The sequence below is a fragment of the Octodon degus genome, unplaced genomic scaffold (assembly GCF_000260255.1).
Source record: "Octodon degus isolate 3935 unplaced genomic scaffold, OctDeg1.0 scaffold00007, whole genome shotgun sequence".
In the NCBI taxonomy this organism is placed as follows: Eukaryota; Metazoa; Chordata; class Mammalia; order Rodentia; family Octodontidae; genus Octodon; species Octodon degus.
The window spans coordinates 3,051,888-3,064,269 of record NW_004524583.1 but is presented as its reverse complement, the minus strand read 5'-3'; the positions used below and the strand labels follow the sequence as shown (position 1 = coordinate 3,064,269).

General features: G+C 36.1%; 1 pseudogene; it reads left to right on the top strand.

The window, feature by feature from the left end:
• Nucleotides 1–10,937: 10,937 nt before the first annotated feature.
• Nucleotides 10,938–11,245, top strand: LOC101559991 (annotated as a pseudogene).
• Nucleotides 11,246–12,382: the final 1,137 nt, after the last annotated feature.

Here is a 12,382-nt window from a genome sequence, read left to right as displayed (position 1 = left end):
TGTTATTTCTTTACTGATATTTGCCTAGTTGATCTACCTCTTTGTGACAGTGCCATGTTAAAATCCCCCGTTAGAAATGTGTCACTGCTCATTGATTTTTCCTATTAATATTTGTTTTATGTAGGTGCTTGCTCTTACATTGCATGCATATATATTTATAATTGTTATTCCTTATTCTTGTCATTTTCCTTTAACAAATATGTATTGATCTTCAATTCTTTCAATGATTTTTGGTTTGAAGTTGATATTGTCTGTTATGGTTTGTGTGTATTTGTCCCATGAAAGCCTCATGCAGGTAGGGGTGGACTTCTAGAGTTTGTGATCAACTCATGATCCACTAGGATTATGGGTATGAGTGCTGCTGGGATTATGGGTGTGAGTATAATATCCAGCCTGTGGTGGATTTGATGAATGCAACATAATAGAGACAGACTTGCTCTCTGTAGCAAATGGTGCTGCTACTCCTCCTGTTTGCTCTTGCTCTTTGATCCCATCCTGAATGGTTTCTCTCTACCATGTGCCATTCTGCCTTGAATCCAGCTGAATATGGACTGAAACCTCCAGTAACTATGAGCTAAATAAACCTTTCTATCCTCAATTTTGGCAAAGCTCCAGAAAGGAGACAAAAGTAACTGAGACACTGCCAGCAACCAGGTTTTGACAATAACCTGGTTATTGTCAAAATAACTACCCTTGAGTTTTTTATTTCCTATGACATGGAGAATTGTTTTCCCTCCTTCGACTTTTCATCTCTAATTTTCCTTTTGAGTTAAATTTTTTTGTTATGCGCAGTCTATTGTTAGATTTTGTTTTCTAATCCACTCTGTTACTCTGTTTCTTTTCATTGTTGAATTGAGTCCATTTACATTGATAGTTATAACTGATATGTGTTAGCTTATCCTTGTGTTATTTTCTTGCTGTGGGTTTTGTACTTTTTTCCCTCTTTGTAATTACTTGCTCTGTTTGGTGGTTCCTTTCTGTTGTTATTGAAAGAGAGGTCACTTCTGTCTCTTTCTAGACAATCCATCATTACTCTTTGTAAGTTTATTTGGTTCAGTGTTCAAGAATTTCTTCAATTGTTCTTTATTATAAAGTCTTATCTCACCATTGAATTTGACAGATAGTTTTGCAGAGTGCATCAATCTTGGTTGTAGATTATGTTCTTTCAGGAACTGAAATACAGCACTTCAAGGTTTTCTTGATTTGATGGCTTGTGTTGAGAAATCTGCTGTGATTCTGATGGGCTTTCCAGGATAGGTAATCTGTTTCTTCTCTCTAGCAACTTTTAATATTCTATTGTTTTGCTGAACTTCTGAGATACTGATTGCTATGTGCCTAGGTGTAGATTTATTTTGATTATGGCTGCTTAGAGTTCTATATGCCTCATTAACTGTATGTCAGGTTCTTTTCTCACGTTTGGGAAATTTTCTGCTAGTACTTCTGCAAACAGTATTTTTGTGTCATTTGTGGTGTCTCTTATTGCTTCATTGACACTTTTTATTCTTATATTATTTTTCCTTGCATCATCTTATAGCTGCCAAATTGTTATTTCCTGTTTCCTTGTTAATTTTAAGAGAACTTTCCTTTCATGTTCATTAGCTGCCCCACTGTCTTCAAGATATGAAAGTCTTTCTTCAGTTTCACTCAAGTGGTTTTGCGAGATTTCAGTGCAGTTCTTAATTTGCTGGATATCTGTTTGAATCTGTTTCATACAATCTAATTCTTTTCTTTATTGTCCATTCAGTGTTTCCATCATTTTTCCATTTTTCTCTATTTTTAAAAAATCTATGTCTTCTTTAGTTGTGCTGAGCAATTCTTCTACTATTGTCATTTCCTTTTTCAGCTGAGAGATTATTTCTGATATTATTTCTTGTATAGCGTGATGGACTTGTTTCTTTACTTTAGTTGCTTTTATTTCAGAGATTTCAAGAGTGTGATTTCTATATTCTTGTGTATCTTTGTCATCTGGAATTTTTCTGGGTGGGCTGAGAATTGAGATTGTCTTTTGCTCCTGTGTTTTGGCATTTTTGAAGTCCCCAAGAAGCACACAGACTTAGCAGTAGTGGGAGAGTGTTAAGGCATGTGTCATTAAATTTTCCTGCTACAATGGGGAGAAGGGTAGGATTCACCAAGGCTTTCACTACTAGTGTGGGTGATTGGTCAATATTCAACAAAGCTTCAGTGTAGGTGGTATGTGTTCACCAAATTGACAAGGATCCCAGGAACCACCTAGAGTCCTCCTAAATTCTTAAAAGTTTGGACCAGTGCAGAACAATCTCCACAACCTGTGTGCAAGGGCTCCAGGGAACGCAGCTTGCCAAAGTCCTGCAGGCTTACCAGAGTCTTCCTAAGTTCTTAAATGAATAGATCAGGTGTTAGGAAATCTCTGTATTTGTGTGCACTGCACCCACAGATCACTGTTCCCCAGATTCCTGAGGGCCACACAGGGTCCTCCTAAGTTCTTAAAAGGTTGAACCAGCACTAGCACAAGCTCCATACCTGAGTGCTGGGGTGTACATTCCAAACTTACCAGGGTCCTGCAGGCCACCGAGAGTCCTCCAAAGTTCTTAAATCACACCAGGAAAGCTCTGATCCTATGCACACTAGGCCCACAGATCACAGCTCTCCAGGTATGGTTTTTTGTTTGTTTGTTTTTTGTTTTTTATCATACTATGCTTATTTTATCACAGAAATTTTGCCATACAATTTCAAGTCAGAGATTGTGATGGCTGTTGACTTTCTTTTATTGCTTAGCATGGCTTGTGCTATTTTAGGTCTCTTCTCATTCCTGATGAATTTTATGAATGTTTTTGCTAGATCTGTGAGGTATACAAATGGTATTTTAATCAGGATTGCTTTGAATCTGTATTTTTTTTCTAGATTCAGTCACCATTTCCTTCATTATGTTCATTGTTTCTGTAGTTACCTGTGTGATTTTTTCCTTTTGTTTGTGTCTAATGACTTATCTGCTTTCTTACATCCATTAGAAACATTTCATAAAATTCAGCTGGGAAGCTTTTGAAAAAAGAACTGTGATTGATTGATTGATTGATTGATTGATTTTTTGCAGTACTAGGTAAAGAACTCCTGATTTGGTGCTTGCTAGACAGGCACTTATGCCACTGAGCCATCTCGCAGGCCTTATATTTTAAATAAATGTAGACAAACTAAACTTCAGATGAAAAGATGAATTCCACAGCAAAAATCAATAGATTTAATCAGCTACAACTTTTGCTCAACCACGAATGAATTACTGTTTTAACAATAGTCTTGTTCTATAGTATCTCAGTAAAAATAAAAATTATAGAACATGTTGTACTTAAATATATATAAAGCATTAATCATCCATTTTAATTGTGAACATGGTACTCTTTTCTGTGTTGAAGTATGCCGTTTAAGTTGTAATTCTTTCAATTCATAGGTGATGTGTAGGTAGATGTATCCAGATTTAGAGATTATATTTTAACATCCTTTAAAGTTAATTCTTTTCACTGTATATTTTCCAGAATCATAACAGTGGTGTTAATTCATTTAACTACCATCCAATTCAAGATAAAAAGAAATTCTAAAATCCCCAAATTTTGCTGCTATATTTATAATCTCTTTCACACCTATTTATAGGCAGCCATTTGATTTATTATTTGTTAGGATGCCCATTTTGTCTTTCTTAAAATGGTACATAATTGAAATCATAAAACACTTAGAGACATACAGATTTAGTATAGATAATGATTTAAGGTTTGAAAAGTTTAAGTTTGATGATTAATTTATTTAAATTGAAAGCTTCCTAGATTAATAATCTTACATTTTACTTCCGAATGTGTCTGTGTGAGTCCTGTAAGGAGGAACTTGGAATTCTGCTTCCTGATCCCTTGCTCTCAGGCTGTTGCTCTGCACACTGCTTCCTTCCTTCCACAACATCAGCCACTTTTCTCCACAATATTTTTCTGCTATGATATTTTTGCCTTGGAGCCACCCAGAAACTCAAACTTCTGAAATTGAAACAAAATAAACTTTTCTTTTCATTTGTGTGTGTTTCGGTCACAGCAATGGAAAATTATCTAATACATTACAGTCCTTGACATAAACATTCAAGTTGTGAACACCAATGACATGAATGGACCTCTTATTATGAATGCTTGTAAATGTGAAGAAATCACGGAACAAGGCCATCTACCTTACCACTCTAAGGCAACTTCAAAGTAAAAATAGTTAAGTTAGAGTTGGACTGAAGCTCCATTTTAAGGTAACTAAAAAATCATTTACCGTATTTTATGGCTATGTGTAATATCTGATCCTTTAGACTGTATATTCATGTGAAAGATATATAAGATGTGTTTTGTCATATTTCCTGGTGGATCCTACTTATGAAAAGAATTCTTATGGCACAGAACTCTTTTATAAATTGGGACTCATATGTTCATCCTCACTATTACAAATATTTAGAAATTATTCTGCTTAATGCCAAAGCTCCCTTTATGGATTTACTACTTTTTCTATTTAGTTGTATAAGGGTATTTGAAATGTTTTCAATCTTAGCAATGGCCATTAAAGTTAATATAGATATTCACATACATGTTTCTGTGAGAACATAATTAACCTCCAAAACGCACACACACACACACACACACACACACACATTAGGGTCACTACTGAGGATTATTATATGTAATAATGAGTATTCTGTTAACTATGTAAAAATTGTCAAATATTTTCCAGAGTGGCTGAACCATTTTACACACCAAGAACCTATTAGAGTTCTAGTGTCTTTGAATTCTCAGCAGCACTCATTGTTATCACCATGTTGTAGTTTAACTATTCTCACTGGCATGTAGTGCTACTGGATTGTGTCATCAACTTCCATTTCTCTTGTGAATAATACTTTTAAAAGTCTTTATATGACTTCACATAACCTCTTTAATAAGCATATAAAATGTATTTAATAACTCTGATTTCAACATCTTGTTGCTTTAAAAATACCTCTCATAGTATCTTACAAGAGATTTAACATTTAAGATGAGGGGAACTTCACAAATGCCATTAGGACAAGCTTCACAAGCTCAATCTTCAAAGAAAACTGATGACAATCACAAAAACAACAGAAGTCACTTAAAATTGAAAAAATTCTTGAGGATCTCTATTTGATTAAGAAATTCCAGAACTATGCTGGAACTTGATGTGATAGGATGTTTGTGTTATTAACTGATCTTCAATCCCTCAGATATCACAGCTTAGTATGACAAAAGCTTTATAGTTCCCTGATGGAGTGGTGAACACAAAACTTTCTTCTTCTAGTTCCAAGATTGAAGGTGCATTGGAGATGTGCAGAAAACAGTATTTCTCATCCTATTCCTCAGCTACTAATAATTGAGAAAAATTAGAATCTGTTACACCTGAGAAGTGGAGACTCCTCTCTTCTGCCCATGTCCTGCTCATAGGTAGAGGTATATCTCCACATAGCATTACCAAGAATACTGGACCTGAACGTCCTTTCCCTTGTTTATGAGCTAGAGCTCATGAGTCAAGCTGATTCCTCTGTAATGGAAAATGTTAGCATAGAAGACTTGAGGCAAGTCCCCAGGTCCACCTCCACTTTAAAACTGACTGTGGTATTCGGAAAGAAGCAAGCTAATATTCCAATATCCCAGAACCATGATTCAGGCACTAGGGCTCCAATGGGGCACCAGGCCCCTGAAAATAAGGCTATCAATCTCTTCTTAAAGGTAACAACTTTATGTACAGAGGGTGAAACCCTGGCTCAAGGATACACTCAAAATCAGTGGAGATCATGGTAAGTGACAACTAACAACAGTCTGGTTGATTCTTTGGAGACATGGGTTAAGCTCTAGGTTGGCTAGTTTACCTGGCAAAGCCTGGGTTGAGTTCAAATCTCAAAAGCAGTCATCAGAACTATTTCTTGGAAAATCATTTTCATTGGTTAGATTCTAACCTCAATTATGCCTTCAAAGAATTGTTGTAAAAAATAAAATAATAATCAAGCAATAAGGAAAGCTTAGCCACTGGGTTTAACCAGGAAAAAAGGAACATTCAAATCACATTTTTCAAAAATCATATCCATGGTGGGTGAGATAGCTCAGTGGACTAAGCTCCTGCTTAAGCAAGCACAGGGACAGGGATTCCATGCCAGTCCCACCCCCAAGCATGCAGAGCCAGCAACTGAGTCTGGGAATGGTGCCCATGCCTGTAATTCCAGTGCTGGGGAGGCTGAAAACAGGATGGTCACTATGAGTCTGAGCTGTATAGTGAGACCTTGTACCAAACACATTGAAAGAAAAAATAATTTCCAAAACCAAAATAAGGTGAGCTTATCATGGAATTGTGATCCATCAGAAATAACATGAAAGATTTGACACTGGGTGGGAAGATTATCTTGGGGGTGAGTATACAGTCAGAGATAGATTATTAATAATTCAGTCAATATCTGAAGTCTAACAACAGTTAATAGTAACAAGCTCTAGTCAGGGAAGAATCGCTACTACATAATGTCTAGTGCCCAGTATCCAACAAAATTTATGAGACTTACAAAGAAACAAAAAAGAACCTCTCACTATAAAAAAATATCTGGAAGAGAAACAGATGAGAAATTAGCTGGGGAGAAAAAAAAAAAACTAAAGTGTTTCTTATAAACACATCTAGCAATTTAAGTAATGCACAATTAAAGAAGTTAAGACTCAATGAAAATTTCAGTACAGAATATCAATAAGTAAATAAAAATTGTTAGATATGGATCTCTGCATCCTCTAGTGCAGATTAAAAATTTTGGAGACTCCTCTAAAAGCTACTTTCTCCTCTCAAAGATTCCCTCAGAGCAGGAATAAAATGGTACGGTAGTTTTACTGCTTCTGAATGATGGCAGGAATCCCAGATACTTTATGGGACTAAGAGAACTGGGCACAGAGTAAACTGTGATGATTTACACCAAATTGATGAAGAGCTGCTCCTGCCTGTCAGAGGTCACCCTCGAGTGAAGCACATTGTTAATCAAGTGGCCACCTGCACCGATCAGTGTGTCATTACTGAGGATATTCTTGTCCATAGAAACCTCATAATTTCCTAAGGACCCATTGATATTTTCTAAGACATTTTCAGCCTCCTGTGAGCTGGCAGTTTCTCTTAGAACTCAATAGCAAAGCTTACACAGTTAATAAAAGAGAGAAAGCAAACTACACTCAAGAACCAGTTCTCTGCATTCAAGGCACCATATTTCTATGCCCTCCTTTCAACCTAATTCTCTTGGAATTATAAACTTCTTTTGAATATCAAAAGGGCTATTCGCTGTTTTTGAAGAGAAATGTGCTCATTGGGAACATTTCCCTGATGCACAAATGTCAAATCCTTTTTAGGCTTGGGCTTTCCTGTCATGAAAATAGAAATGCGAGATTTCTTGTCTTCTACAGTACTATACATGTAAGATTCCTTGACCATTATGGAAGAAAATATGCACATCAGAGTATAAACAAGAGCAAAATGAACTAGCAATTTATGTGACATTCCCAGAACATATCCACATTCACTAAACGAAAATACTCTGAGGAAGTTACCATGGAGAATATGGCAGATTACTAGAGTGTAAAAATGTATTATGCCCTAGCTATTCAGTGGGATAGGAGTTAATTTTACAATCCTAAAGTGGTTTGGAAAATAAAGTTAATTGATATTACCTGAATGAGTTATTTTTCATTTGCACTTTCTAAAAACTGCTGAACAATAAAAATTCTTACTACACATTTAGTGTGGTGAGATTTTTTTATGCTCTGACTATGAGTGTAAATGTTATTGAAAGCTATGTTTTTAATCCACTGTCCCAGAGGTGGAAACACAATACAGGCAAGGCTGTAGAAAGTTGACATAGTTCTAATAGTAAATAATGTTATTTTGTGTTCCATACTAGAGATTGGAAATATTGCTGCTATTATAAGAAAGGGGGAAAACAAGTGACAAAGTTTTCTTTGGAAATGAATATACCATGGGCCCCACGGTAGATTTGGAATCAGCAATGCCATCAATAGGCAGCACTACACACAGTAAGCATACTGAATGAGACTACCTTTGTAATGAAGGTGAGAAGCCATGTGGGAAGGGGCTTTACTACACTGGACCACACCTATATCTGAAATCAAGGTTTCAAAGTGTGAGATAACGGTATCTGTGTATCTGGGGAAGTAGTTCCTATCATTTTCCCTGAGGAATAGATACAGGATGTGTTGGGAGAGTCACCAAGGAAGAGTCCAGAATAATAAGTTTAAACTTTTGAAGTATTTATAAGCCTCTTTTAGAATTTTGTAAGTGAGCTTGAGAAGAGACCACTGGTTTTCACTAAGATTTGCTCAGGATTGGAGACCCAGAAGAATTAATAAAATGGGACAGAATCCTGTTACTTATCTTTCCAAAACAGTTTTTTTCTGATTGGATCAATGTGGCTGTGTTACAATCAGCTCACATCTATTTGGGGCATTGGCCTGATTATACAACACAAACCAGTCAGATGGTGTCCTAAATAACAAAAATACGAAGACTGTTTCTGAACAGAAACAAGGGCTGATGCTGGCAGGCATATTTATAATAGCACTAAGTAAATTTCAGGTCTAAATTTAGAACATCTAAATCATAGAAAGGAATGTTCATTTTTACTGATATTTACCAACTTTTATTCTCGTGTCTTAGATATCTTATATTTCTCACTTTTACTTATATTTTTCTCCCAACATTTTGTTTTACTCTTTTTATATGATCAAAATTGAAATTTCTACACTGCATTATATGTTATTAGGATTGCATGCAATTGATTAAAATGACAGTGACTCCATTAAATAAGAGTTTAATTTTGATGTGTGAAGATAAAATGCAGTGTATGTTGGGAGCTGTCTTATGTTCATAATGTCAGAAATGTCCCAGGTAGATCTTTTTCTTCCAAGGCACTCTCAGAATGTGGTACTTACTGTTATGATTCCAGAGAGGCTGTCATAAAAAGCTCAACTCATACACAAGTAAAGGAAGAAAGACAGAGGAGGAAAGAGAAGAATAAAAGACAGAAATAATATATCAGTTGCCTTTATGCTCTAAATAAGGCTTGAAATTATTTACATAACAATGAACAGAAGGCCGGCCAAATAGTTCAGTGGATTAAAGCATCTGCAAGCAGGCACAGAGGCCAGGGGTTCTATCTGCTCTGCTGGCTCTGACCCCGGGGTGCACTGAGATGGTAATTGAGACTGGGCATGGTGGTGTGCACCTGTAATCCCAGCTCTTGGGAGGCTGTAAACAGGCAGATCACCACATGTTTGATCTAGTAGTGAGACACTGAACACCCTGTTGACCCTTCCCTAAAATACAGGAAAAAAAATGACTAGAACTGACTGACTTGACATCCTGTTATCCAGAAGCTGAGACATAATTTGAATTTTCCTCAGTAAAGAGGGATGAATTTGGTGTACAAGAACAACAAAAATGTGTGCTCTTCTGCACCTATCAGTTAATACTCTTTTCCAGCTCTGGTAACCAAAAAAAGAAGCACCTATAAGGTTTCACATATAAAGTTGAAAACTATTAATTTTTTTAAAGAATATAAAATAGTGAAAAGCATCAGAAATTATCTAAAATTTCATTAAGCAAATTAATAGGAATTAAACAATGGTGGCTGTATTTCTTGATGTTATCTTCAAATTATTCATTTAGGTTACCAGATATAAACCTGAAAATTTGATATGAAACAACAGAAGATACAAGAAATTAAAAAGAAAACAATAAGAAAAACAAAAAGATTAAGCATTAAGGACAGCTTGTTTGCTGAAAAGATCAGCACTGAAAAGAGTCTAAGTACTTTGCATCAGACAACAGCAAAGATGCCTTGTGTGCATGTGAGAATCTGCAGAATACCTACCCCTCATTTCAAGGTCAAGTGTGCCAAGCTGTAAGGCTATCATTTGAAAAGGGAACCCTGGAGCACTCTGCATTTAAAAAGCTACCTTCATAGTGTGCAGTCTAGGAACTAGGCGGCTTCTTTCACCATGATCTGAGGAAACCTAACTGCTGCTTAAACTGATGACACATCTTGGCATTCTCCACCTGCTGCTGGTTTTAAAGGCATGCAGAATGTAAAGGATGTTGGGTTAGAAGACTTCCACCCAGATTTTAGAAAGAGTCTTGGGATGCCAGACAGTGTGTGTCTCTCTGAGAGAGAAGTGTGTGATGATGTGAGAGTAGAGCCAAAATCCCATTGGGTGCTCCAGAATGTTGTAGAAGTCAGGAATCTGTAACACCCCTTGGGAATACCACAGACATTGAGAAAAGTCATCTCAATACAGAAGATCTGGAAGCAGAAACCAAGAATGCTGTAGGTTTAGAACTGAATAAACTTTTGGAGTTTGTATTTTTGCTTCAGCACCTGGATGAGGAAGCTCAGGATTTAATTTTTTCATTGTTGCATTTTAATTTTGCTTCAGTCCCAATCCTTTCTAACCCACTATTTCTCATTTTAGAACAGGAATTTTTACACTGTGCAGGGTTTCTTTCTTTCTTTTCTTCTTCTCCTTCTTTTTTTTCTTCTTCTTCACAGTGCCTCACCAACAAAAGTTAACTTTGCATCTCAGAAAAGACTTTGGACTTGAATTTTCACTGTTACTGGAACTGTTAAGGTTTTCATATGTCATATTGGAAGTACTTCATTATAAATATAATTCACAGTGCTGGTGGACCTGGATGTATCAGCAAGTCTGGTAATTTAATTCCCTTAGAATGCTGTGAAATTACAGAGTAATGAGATGGAATCTCTGCAGATCTCAAAGCTTCTGATACTTCTGATATTTACTTTCTTGGTGAGAGAGAATAAATACATTTTATGTGAGCCTTTTGGTGCCAGGGTACAACAGTATGGTTTAGATCAAAACTGAACTCCCAAAGCTTCTCATGGGGTCATGATGTGCAGCAAGATGGAGTCTTCCAGCTGGGTCATCCAGGAGATGAAGCCACATACACAATTAATAAGGTTCCCTGACAGAAGAGACAATCCTAAACCCATGTATCAGAAGCTTTGAGATCTGCAGGGATCCCATCTCATCATTCTCTAATTTCACAGCATTCTAAGGGAATTAAATCACTGGACTTGCTAATGCATCCAGGTCCACCAGAAACTGCAAAAACAATAAAAATACTACCTCAGAAGTACAGAAGGAAACAGATATCTCAAGAGGACATGGAGTTTATCCAACCTGGAGGTCCAGAATAATGATTGTGGCTGTTGTTTTTCATTGGAAAGAAGAACTGTATTTATAATGAAAGACTTCCAAAGTGACATATGAAAAGTTATATATTAAATAACCTTAATAAATATTCTGCAAAAAGAAATATAGAAAATTTAGATAGTTACATGGATCTTCTAATTCATGTATCTTGGTTGGCTTCTCCATCAAAATTGTTTATATATCTTATATTTATTAAAGTACACATTTGGGAAAGAAAATCTTCCTGTGCTTATAGAAAGGGCTTGTAGAACCTGATTGAATCATGGCAGCTCTATAATTGACTTGTCCTTAGAAGATGAGGTCTGGTTGGAGGTGGATCAATGGGCATGATCTACAAGGCTGCATCGCACTCCCTAGCTACTCCAGTTGCTTTCTGGAAACCATGATGTGAAGACCTTGCTTTCGTGAAGCCCATTTGCCAGTGATAGCAAACCTATTAGAGATGTCAATGCTATGAACAACACAATTTCATAGGTTCACCTGACACACCTTATATAGATTCCGTTTGGAATCAACTGACTGAACAAGGACTACATAAGTGAGCCAAAACGAGCCTCTCTTCTCCTCTAAATTGTGGATGCTGGGTATTGCATCTTAGCAATGAAAAGGTGACTGAGACACTATTATGAGCATGTATCTATGTTATATAAGATCTTCAACACTTTAAAGAAGATACAAAAAAAGAGTTGTAACTGGATTATCTGATTTTTCTATTTTATTTTTTTCAGCAATCTCCATTTAATTTCCATAGTGCATATACTAGTTTATATTTCCACCTACCAGGTAAAAGAGTTCCTTTATTCCACCAGCATTAAAATTTATTTGAGTCTTTGTCATAATCATTCTGGAGTGTGGAATCTCAGTATAGTTTTGATTTACATTTCTCTAATATCCAAAGATGCTGAACAATTTTCATTTTCTTAGTGTCCACCTGTATTTCTTCTATTTGTTTTAACTACCCTTTTTTGATTGTGCTTTTCCTGGGGTTCTTATTTATATATCAATTTATAGCTCAATTTATTATAAAGCCTCTTTCCAAAAATCCATTTAGAATATCTATTTCTAATGCTACATAATAATCACAATTTTCAAGGTTCAGTGTACATTTACAGAACCCAGAG